This window comes from Cnephaeus nilssonii (assembly GCF_951640355.1).
Source record: "Cnephaeus nilssonii genome assembly, chromosome: 21".
In the NCBI taxonomy this organism is placed as follows: domain Eukaryota; kingdom Metazoa; phylum Chordata; class Mammalia; order Chiroptera; family Vespertilionidae; genus Cnephaeus; species Cnephaeus nilssonii.
The window spans coordinates 28,347,219-28,360,852 of NC_137092.1; the positions used below are offsets into that span (position 1 = coordinate 28,347,219).

At 43.1% G+C, this 13,634-nt stretch overlaps 2 long non-coding RNA genes across 2 annotated transcripts in view; both read left to right on the forward strand.

Moving 5' to 3' along the window:
- The first annotated feature begins 122 nt into the window (after positions 1 to 122).
- Positions 123 to 8,043, forward strand: LOC307093671. The gene is made up of 3 exons (XR_013812999.1): positions 123 to 258; positions 5,138 to 5,262; positions 7,958 to 8,043. It is a non-coding gene; the product is annotated as an uncharacterized lncRNA (long non-coding RNA).
- A 4,407-nt stretch (positions 8,044 to 12,450) lies between these two features.
- LOC307093670 overlaps positions 12,451 to 13,634 on the forward strand; it is a 35,023-nt gene continuing 33,839 nt past the window's right edge. Inside the window, exon 1 of the long non-coding RNA XR_013812998.1 lies at positions 12,451 to 12,554. This is a non-coding gene — a long non-coding RNA (uncharacterized lncRNA). The remainder of the gene's footprint in view (positions 12,555 to 13,634) is intronic.

Below are 13,634 nucleotides of genomic sequence, written 5' to 3' on the forward strand. Positions count from 1 at the left end.
CCCCGCCCAGAGCGCGGGACCCTCGGCCGCCGCCCGCTCCCTCCCGGGCCGTTTCCGGTGTGGCGGCGACAAAGAACTGCAGCCCGGGCGGCTCCTGGAAGGAGGGCGTGGGACGTCTGCGCCTCCGCTGCGTCTCCACGGAGCGCAGGACGCCGTTCCCTGCCCCGGGGGCGGGATGGTCGCCGGCCGGCCTGCGGGGACCAGTGCCCGAGGCCTCCCCTGGACAGTCAGCTTGGCCCGTAGGAGGACCCGCCCTGGGTAATTGGGAGGGGGCAAAGATGTTTCTCAGCCTTCTGTGCTTCTGTCCTAAAGAAGTCGTCGGGGAACACGGAAGAGACGTTACAGTGCGAAAGTTGGATGTGCTAAGGGTTAAAGGTTTCTAACCTTGTGAGGCTTTAATTCTTCTAGGGTCGCTCTGAGGGTAGGGTGTGAACTTAGTTTTCCCCTCTGCCTGCCCCCCCCTCCCCAGGGGGGGTTTAGCTGCCTGGCCCTAAGAGAAATGTGGGGGTGCCCAGGCTCAGGGAGGAGACTGCAGACGTTGAATAAGCAGAGGAATTTAAGGCTCTTGTTGGGGGCAATGCCAGGCTGTGGCCAGAGCCCGGAGCTAGAGTTTGCAGTGGTTTTAACAGTCATCTTAGAAAAGTCAGTTAGGTCAACACCCAAAGCACATACAACAGTGCTTATTAGCATTAGTCCTGTGCACATGCGTGCTGTTGGTGTTTTACTAGGGGAAAGAAGGATGTAATCTGTGCACATAGGATTATGTAAAGGCCGAAACTGATGTGTAAAGACTTAAAGCGTGAAGAGTTTAGCAGAAAAGACTGATGCTTAACACTCAAGTTTGTTCTCAAACTATGTTACCCGTGTAAGGTCAAGACTAGTTTAGCAAAATGTGATTTGGAATAGGCCATGAGATCAGTAGACTTTTTGACACTTAAATTCCTAAAATGACTAAGCCTCTAGCCTTCCTGTAAAGAAAAATACATCAGGAATACCATTTCACTCACGCATCTTAAGAACCGTTCACTGAGAGCACCCACCATGTGCCAGATAGAAAGACGGACAAGTGTACCTCTGCATTCAGCACATTCACAATCCAATAATAATTACCATTCGTTCTGGGGAATTATGGGCCAGGCATTGTACTAAGTGCATTAATCACAATATTTCATTTAATCTGTGGTTACAGCAGTGAGTTAGGTGTTATAGCTCCCATTTCCAAAATTAGACAACTAAGAGAATAATTTCCAAGACCACACAAGTCAGTTGCAGAATTTGGTTTCAACCTCAGGTCAGTCTGAAATTGAGGCCCACACTCTTAACGCGACTCTCCCTGTGCAAACACATTACAGCTCACTTCGTGTTGTTACGGTGGCCTGGACAACGCGTTCTGTGGGAATTCAGGCAGTGAGTGACATACTCAGCCGGAAGCGTGAGGAAGGTGCCACGTTCAAGGGATGTGTGAGCTGAGCCTAAAGGATGGATGAGGCTTTGCAAGTACAGGAGATGAGAACAGTTTTCCAGGCAGAGAGAACCACGTGCAACAACTGGGACCTCAAAGAACAGTGTGTAGTTGGGCCCCCTGAGTGTTTCTGAGCGCAGTGTAAGTGCTCAAGGAGAGGACAGCTGAGGAGGCAGCAACAGGGGAAGTTTTGTCCCAGACATGGGGTGGGAGCCCCTGGAAGTGTTCAAGCAGAGGGGTGCTATAATCAGTGTTCTAGACTCAGTTCTACTGGCAGTCTCGCAGGTAGATTGGAAGGGGACAGGACTGAACGCAAACGCAGGACCACCTGTGTTCAGGGAGCATTTGCAGTATTTTAAATGAGAGGTGAAGAAAGCCAGAAGGAGGCCGTGGCATTAGGGAAAGAAGCAAAGGTGTTTAAGGATAATTCCAATTTCTTGTTCGGCATCAGGTTTCTCTTCCACGTGGGGGAGATACGTGGCAAGCAGATAACAGCTAGTGTCGACTTTCTTCCTAGCGGTAGCCTGGTCAATCTTCCAGGCTGAAGGCAGGAACCATAAATAATCCGAGAATGTTGGGCCCAGAAGAGGCATTTTCTTGCTAACGAGGAGAGTAAGGGCCTGTGAGGTTAAACGAGTTGCCTCAATAACCCAGTGGCAGGCAGAGCTAGCATGGGAGCCCACCACATGTGCATGTAACACTTAAATATTCATTACATGCTTACTGTGTCCCAGCAACAGAGATATGGGCTGCTGATAGAATGGTAACGAAAGCTGACTCATTCCCTGCCCTCGCAGAGCTCTGTACGTTCTGGTGGAGGAAGCAGACGTGGATCACATAATCACACAAATATGAACAGTCAGTGGTCTCAAGTCCTTAGGGGAATCTAACCTAGTCTAGGGAAGCTTTTTGGAGACAGTGATGCCTGAACTAAATCCAAAGGATGAATAGAATTTAATCAAGAGAAGAGGCGGAGGGACATGCATTCAAACAGAGGGAACAGCATGTGCAAAGTTCCATTCGTATGAAAGACATGATTGGAGCAGAGCTAGATGGAGAGTGTTGTTCTAGGTGATTTTAGGGGGTAAGTAGCTCTAATTGGACAGGCTGATGGAGTCAGAAAAGCCTCTGACAGGTGCCAGACTACTACGTTAGATAAACTTTATGCCAGACACACTATCTAAGTTGATTTTGGCAATTGTGTTTTATTATAGACTAGAGGCCCAGTGCACGAAATTCGTGCACAGGTAGGGTCCCTAGGCCTGGCCAATGATCAGGGCCAATCGGGGCCTTCTGGCTGCCAGCCAGGGCTTTCCTTCCCTGGCTGTTGGCTTCCGGGGCCTGCCTTCGTTCTGCACCGCCCACTGGTGGTCAGTGCATATCATAGTGAGCGATCGAACTCCTGGTCTCCCAGTCGGACTCCCGAGGGGACCCTTTGCATATTAGCGTTTTATATATATAGATGAGTATTATATGTTAATGAAAGAAATTTCTCAAACCCTACAAGTTTCTGAGTACATGTCTACATAGGCAACCCTTGGATAAATTTTGAGGCTGTATAGCTTTTAACTCTGATTTCTGGGAGCTTTAAGCAGTACAAGGAAGAAAAGATGACGTGGAAGTAAACACACAGTTATAAACAGTAAACAGTTTACCGTTTCAAGGATTAATTGTGCCAAGCAATCTATTGCTTACATTTTTATTGTATGTAATTTTTTCTTCTCTCATTGAGACAAACATTAGCATAGCTGCTGAGTTGTCTTCCCAGGCAAGTGGTGGCTGAGGCAGACTTGTTCTTGTGGTGAAGGTGACCGATTTAAGGACACGGGAAAAGGAGCAGTCTCCTTTCAGAAACACGCCTGTGCTGAACACAGAGTGACTCGAGCTGGGAAAACAGTCAAGCAACAGCCATGAATTTAGGCACTTAAAAGTACGAAGAAAACTGTTTAAAGTGAATGGTCAAGGAATGGCAACAAACCAGCCTGGGCAAACCGATGACAGCACTCTTAATGCAATTCATGCTTGTCACTCTCACTCGGAATTCTCACATTCCGTGAAAGTCACCTTCCAGCTGCCGGGCCCCTCATCTCTTCCACTTGCTCTGCCCACGGTTTGGCAGGAACGGCGTTCTCCATTACTTCGCCTCACGGTAGCTCACAGGAAGCGAGACAGAGATGAAGACCCCCTTTGCTTCCTATCTCTAACCTAGAAATTTAAGTCATGAGGGAAATTTCCTTCCAATCACAACTTGGCACGTGAAGGAAATAGCTCTGGCCTGGGGAAATCAGGCCTTAGCTAAGATGGAATATGGATGAACGTGGGCAATGGACTGGTACCGTATTCTGGCACACCGCTATGTGTATTTCAGTGGTTGATTATGCATTATGTGCCTACACCGAGATAGACCGTTGTCATACAGAGGTGAAAAGACCAATATACATGCAGAGAGCTATGCAGTGGCTGAAGAATGGAATCTAAGGATATTGGTTCCTAATCCCTGGAACCCGGAAATGTTACCTTATATGGTTACCATAGATGTGTTCAGTTGAAGACCTCAAGGTGGCATGATTGTCCTGGATTATCAGGTTGGGCCCTCAATGCAAGCACAAGGGTCTTTTTAAGAGATTGGACAGTCAGACAAGGAGGCAGCAATGTTACCGCAGAGGCGAGGTTAGAGCAGCGTTGCTACAAACCCAGCAATGCAAGGACCACCAGAGACAAGGAACAGATTTTTCCCTGAAGAGCCTCTGGGATCAGTGTGGCCCTGCCAAAGCCTTGATTCCAGCCCAGGGACACTGATTTCAGACTTCCGGCTTCCAGCTCCATGAGTGAACGCATTTCTGTTGTTCTAAGCCACCCGGTCTGTGGTAATCTGTCACAGCAGCCACAGGAAACTAATACCAATGATAACAATCGAAGCTTTAATAGGGGGACGAACCAAGTGTGGTAGAAGGGCTTCACAGAAGCCCTGATATTTTAGCTCCTTCCGGAAGGAAGATTAAGGATGGACCGTGAGAAAGAGTCTGCGCCCCCCACCCCCACCCCCAAAATGGGTTTCAGAACCTGAAGATGTAAACTCACTGGGATAGGAGAGAACCTGACAATCCAGAGAATTATTTTTCTTTTACTTAATAGGCACTTCCCTAGCTCTTACTACGTACCAGGTGCACTTTTAAATTATGTTCTCACTTTATCCTCCTGACAGCATTTTATAGATGAAGACACTGAATCAGCATAGTTGGGTAACTTGTTCAGGTGAACAGTGAGGGGTGGACTCGAAGCAGGCTGTGTAGCTATGCATCCATGCCCTGGCCCCCTGCACCTCGCTGCCTTCCTGTTTGGCCTGAGCGATAGCCGTGGGTGGGGGATCTCAGGTGAGGCTGGAGCAGCAGGAGTGGCCCCACGATGAAGGGTCCTGTAGAGCTGTGTGCATAGGGTTGGGGCACAGTGGAGCCAGAGAAGGAATTTGGCAGATGTGACCCAATTGTTGCTTTAGAAAAGTCACTTTTCATGGCTGAATGTAGGGTAAATTACAGGTGGGTGAGTGCAGGGAGAGAGAAATACGGAGTCTAATGCAGTAGGTAGTCCAGAGGAGGGATGTGGCTGGCATGAACAAGGGCAGTGGCAGTGGTGATGGAGAGGAGGGATGTGGATTTGAGAACTTTTCATTAACAGGACCTGGGGATCAGAGGGCATGAAGAGGAAGAAGAAGGGGGACTATGAGCCATGAGAAAATACGGTGACAGCTGACATCACCTCCATCCAGTCCCTCCAGTTCATTTCCTCCCACCTTTCATCCTGTGAGTATTCCTCAAACAAGATCTTGTTATTTCTTCCACCTCTGTGTTTCCAATGTAACCCCCCTTTATTTCCCTTCCTAGGCACCCCCGCCCTTATGGCCTCACTTTGGGATTACTGCAATAGCAGTACTATTTTGAGATAGCCAAGGGTCACTCATTGGGCTCTGTTTCCTTTCATACCCTTGCCCTTACCGCCCATTCAGTGGCATTGACTCAAGAAGAAATGATATTTATGTTGTTAGATTTTGAAACATTTTCTGAGTGACTGAAGTCCTGAAAGAGGTGATAAAGTTTTGATGCATGGTGATACTTTAATATTAAGGGTATGTTATACTGGTAATGTTTGACCTAGCTCCTAGACTTTCTTTTTTTAAAAAAAAAATAATATTTTTTTAATTGATTTCAGAGAGGAAGAGGGAGGGAGAGATAGAAACATCAATGATGAGAGAGAATCATTGATCAGCTGCCTCCTGCACGCCCCCCACTGGGGATTGAGCTGGCAACCCAACCCAGGCATGTGCCCTTGACCGGAATCAAAACTGGGACCCTTCAGTCCATAGGCTGATGCTCTATCCACCGAGCCAAACCGGCCAGAGCATTCTTAGACTTTCCTGTTGTTCTTTGGGGAGGCGGGGTGGGAAGGGGTAATTATTATTGTTATTTTCCTGATCATGGACTCACAGGTGTAGGCTTGCAATGCTGATGAGTGTCCTGTGTTGCTCTACTGTCTCCGGAGCGCGCAAAGGTGTTCACTTGGACATAAAGAAACCTCTGCTTCAAGCTGAAGAGCAGCAAGAGCATCCCTAACGCATACTTTACAGACCTAACCCAGCCTCTCAGCCGCACTGCAGCGTTTTCATATAGAGGCAGAGTTACCATGGAAGGAGAAACTATTTATATCAGTGGGAGGAATACTGAAGCCCGAGAAAAGTACATACATAGCTATTTGAGAGTCAGTTTTATCATTTCTTAAATTACCAGCCATATCCTCTTGTATTTAGAGGGGAAAAGAGAGATATTAAGAAACAGAGCTTAAACTGGGTTTCTCCTCAGCATTCAGGAAATATAACAGTTCTAACTAGATACTAAAAATGGAATAAAAGGGCATCAAAAAAACACAAGGCCCCATTACTGACATTCTTGGTTCTCATCTAGACTCAAAAGTGTTTTTTTTAATCTCTGAAAAGTCTTACTACCTTTTCCCCCATTTAAAAAACAAAGCAAAACAAAAGGAGGTACTAAATGTAACAAAGTTTAGAACTTGTACATATTTCTATGTTGTTGAGAACAGGCTAAATTTCTTATTTGGGGGAGGCTGGCTTATCTAACAGCTGGAAGGAGGGGATGGACACAGAATTTGATTTTCTTGCCAAAGGCTGATGGCTTTGAGCAACTTGCCTGGAGCCAGATTTTTGGTGTTTTATGCTCTCTCTAGAATCCTCTCTGATTTTATGTGAAAGCAGAAGAGTTCCATAAAAAGAAGAGATGGCCCTGACCAGTATGGCTCAGTTGATTGAGCCTCATCCCAAACACCAAAAGGTCGCTGGTTCCATTCTGTGTCAGGGCACATGTCCAGGTTGCAGGCTCACTCCCCAGTAGAGGGTGTGCAGGAGGCAGCTAATCAGTGTTTCTCATATAGATGTTTTTCTCTCTCTCTCTAAGATCAATTAAAAATATATTTAAAATAAAGAAACTTATATATATAAAAGCCTAAGCGACTGTCCAATCGTTCAACTGGTAGATATGCACACAGTGACGCTCAGTGCAAGAGCTGCTGAGCTGTGGTAACTTGTCAGCTACGGTTCTCAGGTGACGCACCAGGAACCAGAGAGGAGGGAGCCTGATTCCATGGTGCGTCACCTGAGAAACACCCTCTTGCAATCCGGGACCCCTCAGGGGATGTCAGAGAGCAGGTTTTGGCCTGATCCCCGCAGGCCAGGCCGAGGGACCTCCCACGAATCCGTGCACCGGGCCTCTAGTATATTTATAAGTAAGTATGTTTATAAATAAACTAGTGACCTGGTGCATGGATTCGTGCACATTGAAAGGAAATTAATTAGAAGGTAGCTGGTGGGGCGGGACTGGGTGAGATGGGAGACGGGCTGAACATGCCCTGGAGCCAACCTCCCGTGGTCCCTTCCCAGCTGCATCTGGGCTGCAGCTCAAAGGACATCTGCGGGGTCCCTCCGGCAGGTGGGGTCCCTTGGCCTGGCCTGCGGGGATCAGCTGAAACTGGCTCTCCAACATCCCCTGAGGGGTCCCAGAGTGCGAGAGGGCAATCTGCAAAGTTGCTGTTGTACCGGGTGTGGAACGTAAGTGTGCAGTAAACCAGATTCGGGGCCGACAGTGCCCCAGCAATAACCCATGGCTGAAGGTGGAATCACGTGACCCCACGTGGAATCCGGCTCCCTCCTTTTTGGTTTCGGGGTGCGTCACCTGAGAACCGCTGCTGCCAAGTCACTGCTGCTCAGCAGCTCCTGCGTTGAGCATCTGCCCCCTGGTGGTCAGTGTGCGTCATAGCTACCAGTTGGACGGACACTTAGCATATTAGTCTTTTATATATAGAGATATGTAAATATATAAATGATTATACATAAATAAATAAAATCATATTTAAAGCTGCAAAGCCTTAGTCAATAGGTTTAATCTTTACATAAAATTTGAATATATCACTATAATTTATTTATTTTCTAAGAGAGAAAGAAAATACCAGAGAGAAAAAGTCAACAGGTGTGACTTGAAGAAGAAGCCATATGAAAGCCGAAAATGGTCAACTGCCAGCACCTAACTGTAAGCTATTATCGCAACACTTAGAAAAGGATATTTGGTTTAGTTGTTTTTTCCTAATAAGAGTTAAAGATTAATAACATGAATGAATGGGAAATAGTTAAAATTTAAGGTAAATACAATATCTTAAGCTAGTAAAGAAAATTTGTTACTTTGCTTGATAACAAATGAATTTAGGCAAGCTGTTATCTTTTTTTTTTTTTAATATATTTCATTGATTTTTTTACAGAGAGGAAGAGAGAAGGATAGAGACTTAGAAACATCAATGAGAGAGAAACATCGATCAGCTGCCTTCTGCACACCTCCTACTGGGGATGTGCCCGCAACCAAGGTACATGCCCTTGACCGGAACTGAACCTGGGACCCTTCAGTCCGCAGGCTGACGCTCTTATCCACTGAGCCAAACTGGTTTCGGCCAAGCTGTTATCTTTAAATACAGCTAATTTAAGACTCAAAACAGTTACTTTTTAAATCCTCACCCAAGGATATGTTTTTATTGATTTTTAGAGAGAGAAAAAGGGTCAAACCTACAACCTAGGTATGTGCCCTGATCTGGAATCGAACCTACAATCTTTTTTTTTTTGTGCACGGGGGTAGGCTATAACCAACAGAGCCACCCAGCCAGGGCATGACCTAAACAATTATTTTGAACTATTTTGAAAAGTACACACAGGTCAAAGCTGTGGAGGAGACGTCAAACTAGACCCAGATTATGTCCTCCAGGGATTTAAAATTTAAAAGAGGAAACATGATATATACTTAGAAAGCTATAAAAATGTACTAGAATCTAAGATTCCTCATGAAGGCAAGGTGACTAGGCTGTTCTGCTCCAGGCAATGCCTGAAGCAAGGTAAGTGTTCAATAAATATTTGTTGGATTAATGGATAACACAAGGCAGAGAGTGTTGAGTCATATGAGAATTGTAAAAAAAAAAAAAAAAAAGACCCTGGTCAGTGTGGCTCAGTTGGTTGAGTGTCCTTCCATGCACCAAAAGGTTGCTGGTTTGCAGTCGAGGCACTGATCGACGTTTCTCTCTCCCTTTCCTTTCCTCTCTCTAAAATCAGTAAAAACATATTTAAAAAAATACTTTAAGGGAAATTGCAATAGAAAGGACAGGTGACTTCAGTATCTTTGAAGTCACATACTTAGAGTTAATTAAGCAGACAGGCATGAACAGAATCTCCTTTGCATTACGATTGTTTCTCAAATCCATCAGTTGCTTTGTCATCCTCTTCGAGTAAGATCCTGAACACATTTAGGTAATTGAACACATTACTTGTTACACCGGGCTCCACGAAATGAATGTTAGACTAGATGACAAATATGCAAGGTGTTTTTGGATGGCTGGATGATTATCCTATCTAATAAAAGAGTAATATGCAAATTGACCGTCACTCCAACACACAAGGTGGCTGCCCCCATGTGGACACAAGATGGCCGCCACAAGATGGCCAGCAGGGGAGGGCAGTTGGGAGGGACCAGGTCTGCAAGGGAGGGCAGTTGTGGGCGATCAGGCCAGCAGGAGAGGGCAGTTGGGAGGGACCAGGCCTGCAAGGGAGGGCAGTTGGGGGCGATCAAGCCTGCGGGAAGGGCAGTTAGGGGTGACCAGGCTGGCAGAGGAGGGAAATTGGGGGCGACTGGGCCTGCAGGGAATGGCAGTTGGGGGGGACCCAGGCCTGCAGGGGAGAGCAGTTGCGGGGGGGACCAGGCCTGCAGGGGAGGGCAGTTAGGGGTGAGGCCTTCAGGAGATGGCAGTTAGGGCAATCAGGCTGGCGGGAGCAGTTAGGCATCAATCAGGCTGGCAGGGGAGTGGTTAGGGGGTGATCAGGCTGGCAGGCAGAAGCGGTTAGGGGCAATCAGGAAGACAGGCAAGTGAGCAGTTGGGAGCCAGCAGTCCTGGATTGTGAGAGAGATGTCTGACTGCCCGTTTAGGATCGGGCCTAAACGGGCAGTCAGACATCCCTCGAGGGTGTCCCAGTGCACAAATTTCGTGCACCAGGCCTCTAGTATGGGTAATGATTATGTGAATAGCCTATCAAAGCTCTGATTCCTAGATAGTACTGCCTAGCAGAGAGACCTAACAGAAAAATGTTCGATAAATCATAGCAGGGGTGTTATGCAAACGTGACAAAATGTGTGAGGACGATACATTAATGACTGAGGTTTGGGAAATGGGGAAAAAATACCATTAAGGTCATTTTGGTTTTACTGTTTTATTATTTAAACTGACTTCAACCAAAAAACTTGCCTTTGCCCACCCTATATAATGCTAGACCTAGTTCACTTTGAAACCCTTTGGACTGTTTTCTCACAACTTTCTGAATAGTTGACTAAATATACATAGTGGCCATTTGTCTTGGGGTGCTTTCTTACACTGAGCTCTTTACTAGATCTCAGCGACTCTGGTGCCTGCTACCGTCTCACCAGTTGGCAGCAAAACGAGACAAACACGAACAATATACTACTTATATATAGAAAGCTAAGCTGACTAATCTTAAAGGGAATTTAAAAAAAAAAATCTGAAATTAGGACCTTTTCAAGGTTAGAATACTGTTTCTTTTTAAATGTTGGAGGCTGTAGATGGTACTCTTTTTAATGTTCTAGGCAAAATAAAAATTGTCAGTCCTCTGTGGATCCCACTGTCTTTTACCTAAATTATTTTCTGAAATTTAGACACATGAATGCTAAGAATGGCATTACAGAGACTAATTGTAATTATTTCTTAATGCAGATTGTTGAGTCTTTAAATAACCTCATGCTAAATGTTCAAAATCAAGACACCTTGATTTCCTTTAGTTCTTGGTCGTAGTCATAGGTGCTTGTCCACACCACTTAGTATATCAGACTACTAGGGATCAAGAAGTAGAAGGCCTCATGCAATTAAAACCATTATTTCTTTAAGGCATTTAAAAAATTCATTTCTGTTTTTACCACAGTTTCATTATTTTTTGGAAAAGAGATTAGGCAACTTTGGTAGTGTTACTAACATTACCATTTTAAGCAAGCATTTACTCATATACTGTTATTGAATCCTATTTTTTCTTTAATCATAAGTGATTTATTTATGTTACCCAGATTGCTAAGGAAACAAACTATGGAAAAAATTGATAAGTCTGCTGATTTTATTGTGCTATAAGCAATGTAGGAACTTGATGAAGTTTAGAAAACACATATCAACTCAGTGATTGACAGTGTGAAGTTTTTGTTATACTTCTTTCTGTACCATTATGAACATATAACTGTTTTACAACAAAGTTATATTATACATCCTGTTTTATAACCTGCTTTTTCAACTTAAAAATATGTTGTAAATCTCTTTCCATTACATTAAATGTGTTTCTACATCATTTTAATGACTTCATATTGTGATATTTTATGATATACTACAATCTGTTTTAGTTCTTTATTGTTAGATGCTATTGATGTCTGTTTTTTCTCTTATAATATTGAAATGAGCATCTTTGTCAAATTAAATCTTTATTTACATTGTTGAATAATTCATTAATATAAGCAATAAAAAATAAAGTACAAAGTGAAAATCACATATAATTGCACCATTCAAAGATAATTACCCTAAACTTCTTCATTTTTCAAATATATAGGGTAGGGTAAAAGTAGGTTTATGGTTGCTCATGTGGAAAATAATACAATAATTAATAAATAATAATACAAGAGTAAACTCAGTGTTTCAGATACTCACAACTGTAAATCTACCTTTGCCCCACCCTGTATATACTTTATGTGACACATCTACACATCTATTTAGATAGATAGCATACAAAATTTCATGCTGTTTTATAATCTACTTTTTCCCACATGTCATTGACATCTTTTAGTATCATTAAACATTGACCTATATCATCATTTTTCATGGCTCCATGGTCTTCTATTGCACCATAATTCATTTAACCAACCACCAGTTCAGGACCCCCAGTTGAAGTTTTTAGTTGGTCTATACAATGTTCTAATAAACATCTTTTAAATAGTTGTTTAAGTAACTCTAATAAAGAAATTATTTTTCATTGGGGAAATGTTACATGTAATACTATTTCCTGGAGCTTCACAAGGCGTATTCATGTATTAAGCAAGTATTTACTGAGCATCTACCAACTGTGCTTAGGTGCTGGGATTAATATATTCAAGGCTCTGGAAATTCTTACAGTAAAGATGAAAGAAATCTCTGAAATTTTTTAAATTTAATGTTTCCCAACTTGTATTCTATTTTGGTTGTTGATCATGGAAACTGTTCCCTTTTTGAAACAGAATATCACTCGTATTTCAAATGAGCATCTTTATATTTCACTTGTCTTACTTAGAGCAGAATTTAGAAAATGCTAATCTAATATCAGTCTTGTTGAAAACTACTAATTAAGTGCCTGTATCTACCTGTTACTTTTATAGGAACTCTGAAAAAAAAAATCTTGTGAATTATTTAGAGGAAAGATATGGTTTAGACATTTCAGAAGAATACATCTTTGATCTAAATTGCCAGATTAACTTCCAGAGTAAGTAGTATTTTGTTATAAATATTTTGGTGGGACACTGGGATTTTATTTTGCTTTGTTGGTTTTTTAAAAAATAGTATTCATATCATCAGAACAACAGGGCACGTGAACATAGGAGGAGAATGTGATATATAGTTTCCAGCTCTTCAGTGGATTTATTGGGGGAAAGGAGTGAATTTTCCCGGGGAAATAGAATAGACCGAGGAGGAGAGAATAAAAAAGAAAGAGATGAGATAATTAAAAGGAATTAAGGATGGAGGTTATGAAGATTTTATAGCAACATGTGGAATAATTAAAATAAGACATTTCATATAAAAAGAAGGATCCCGAGTCCCATTTATAATATGTAAAAACCAGCAAGAAAAAAAAAAAATTGAGTGGGAGGGAGGAAATCCAATAAAATAATAGTGTTCGGATTTGGGTGCTTCCCCCCCCTCAACTCTAATTGTGGTTTTCATTTTTATTTTTAAAATACATAATACAATTGAAAAAGAAATACTAAAGGATCAGACAAAATTAGGAGAAGAAAGGCTTATGGAGGAGGAGGAAGAGAGAGGTTGAGTCAGACAAAGGCAACACATAGATTAAAGTGAACAAGGGTAGGAGAAAGAACATCCCATTTGTCCTGGAGGAGATCATTAATGGCACCAGTGCTGTGAAGTGGACAAAAGCTCGTCTGTAGTGGGGTCAGATGAGAGAACTGGAGAAGAATAATTTTTTTTTTCAGGACCTAGGAGCATAATAATTCACTGAGAGGTTCCCACCAGCCACTGTTACTTTGGTTTGGGTTTTATCACGTAGGGATTTTGCCTATACCTTTTTTCCCCCCCCCCCACAAGCTGATAAATGAAAACCTGGGGAAAAAAAAAAAGAAATCCTGTGAGTAAGTTTCTTTGCCCTTATATTTGAACTGAATAATAAAGAAATGGTAAATTCTCTTTCTGAGCTGTGATAGAAATGCTACCATATAGAAATCTTAATAATATGCTCTGTGTATACCATTTAAAAACAGGAGAACCTGGTCACCCCAGGTCATTTCAGGTGCCTTTTTTCCCCCTCAGTGATTTGTGTATATTTTAT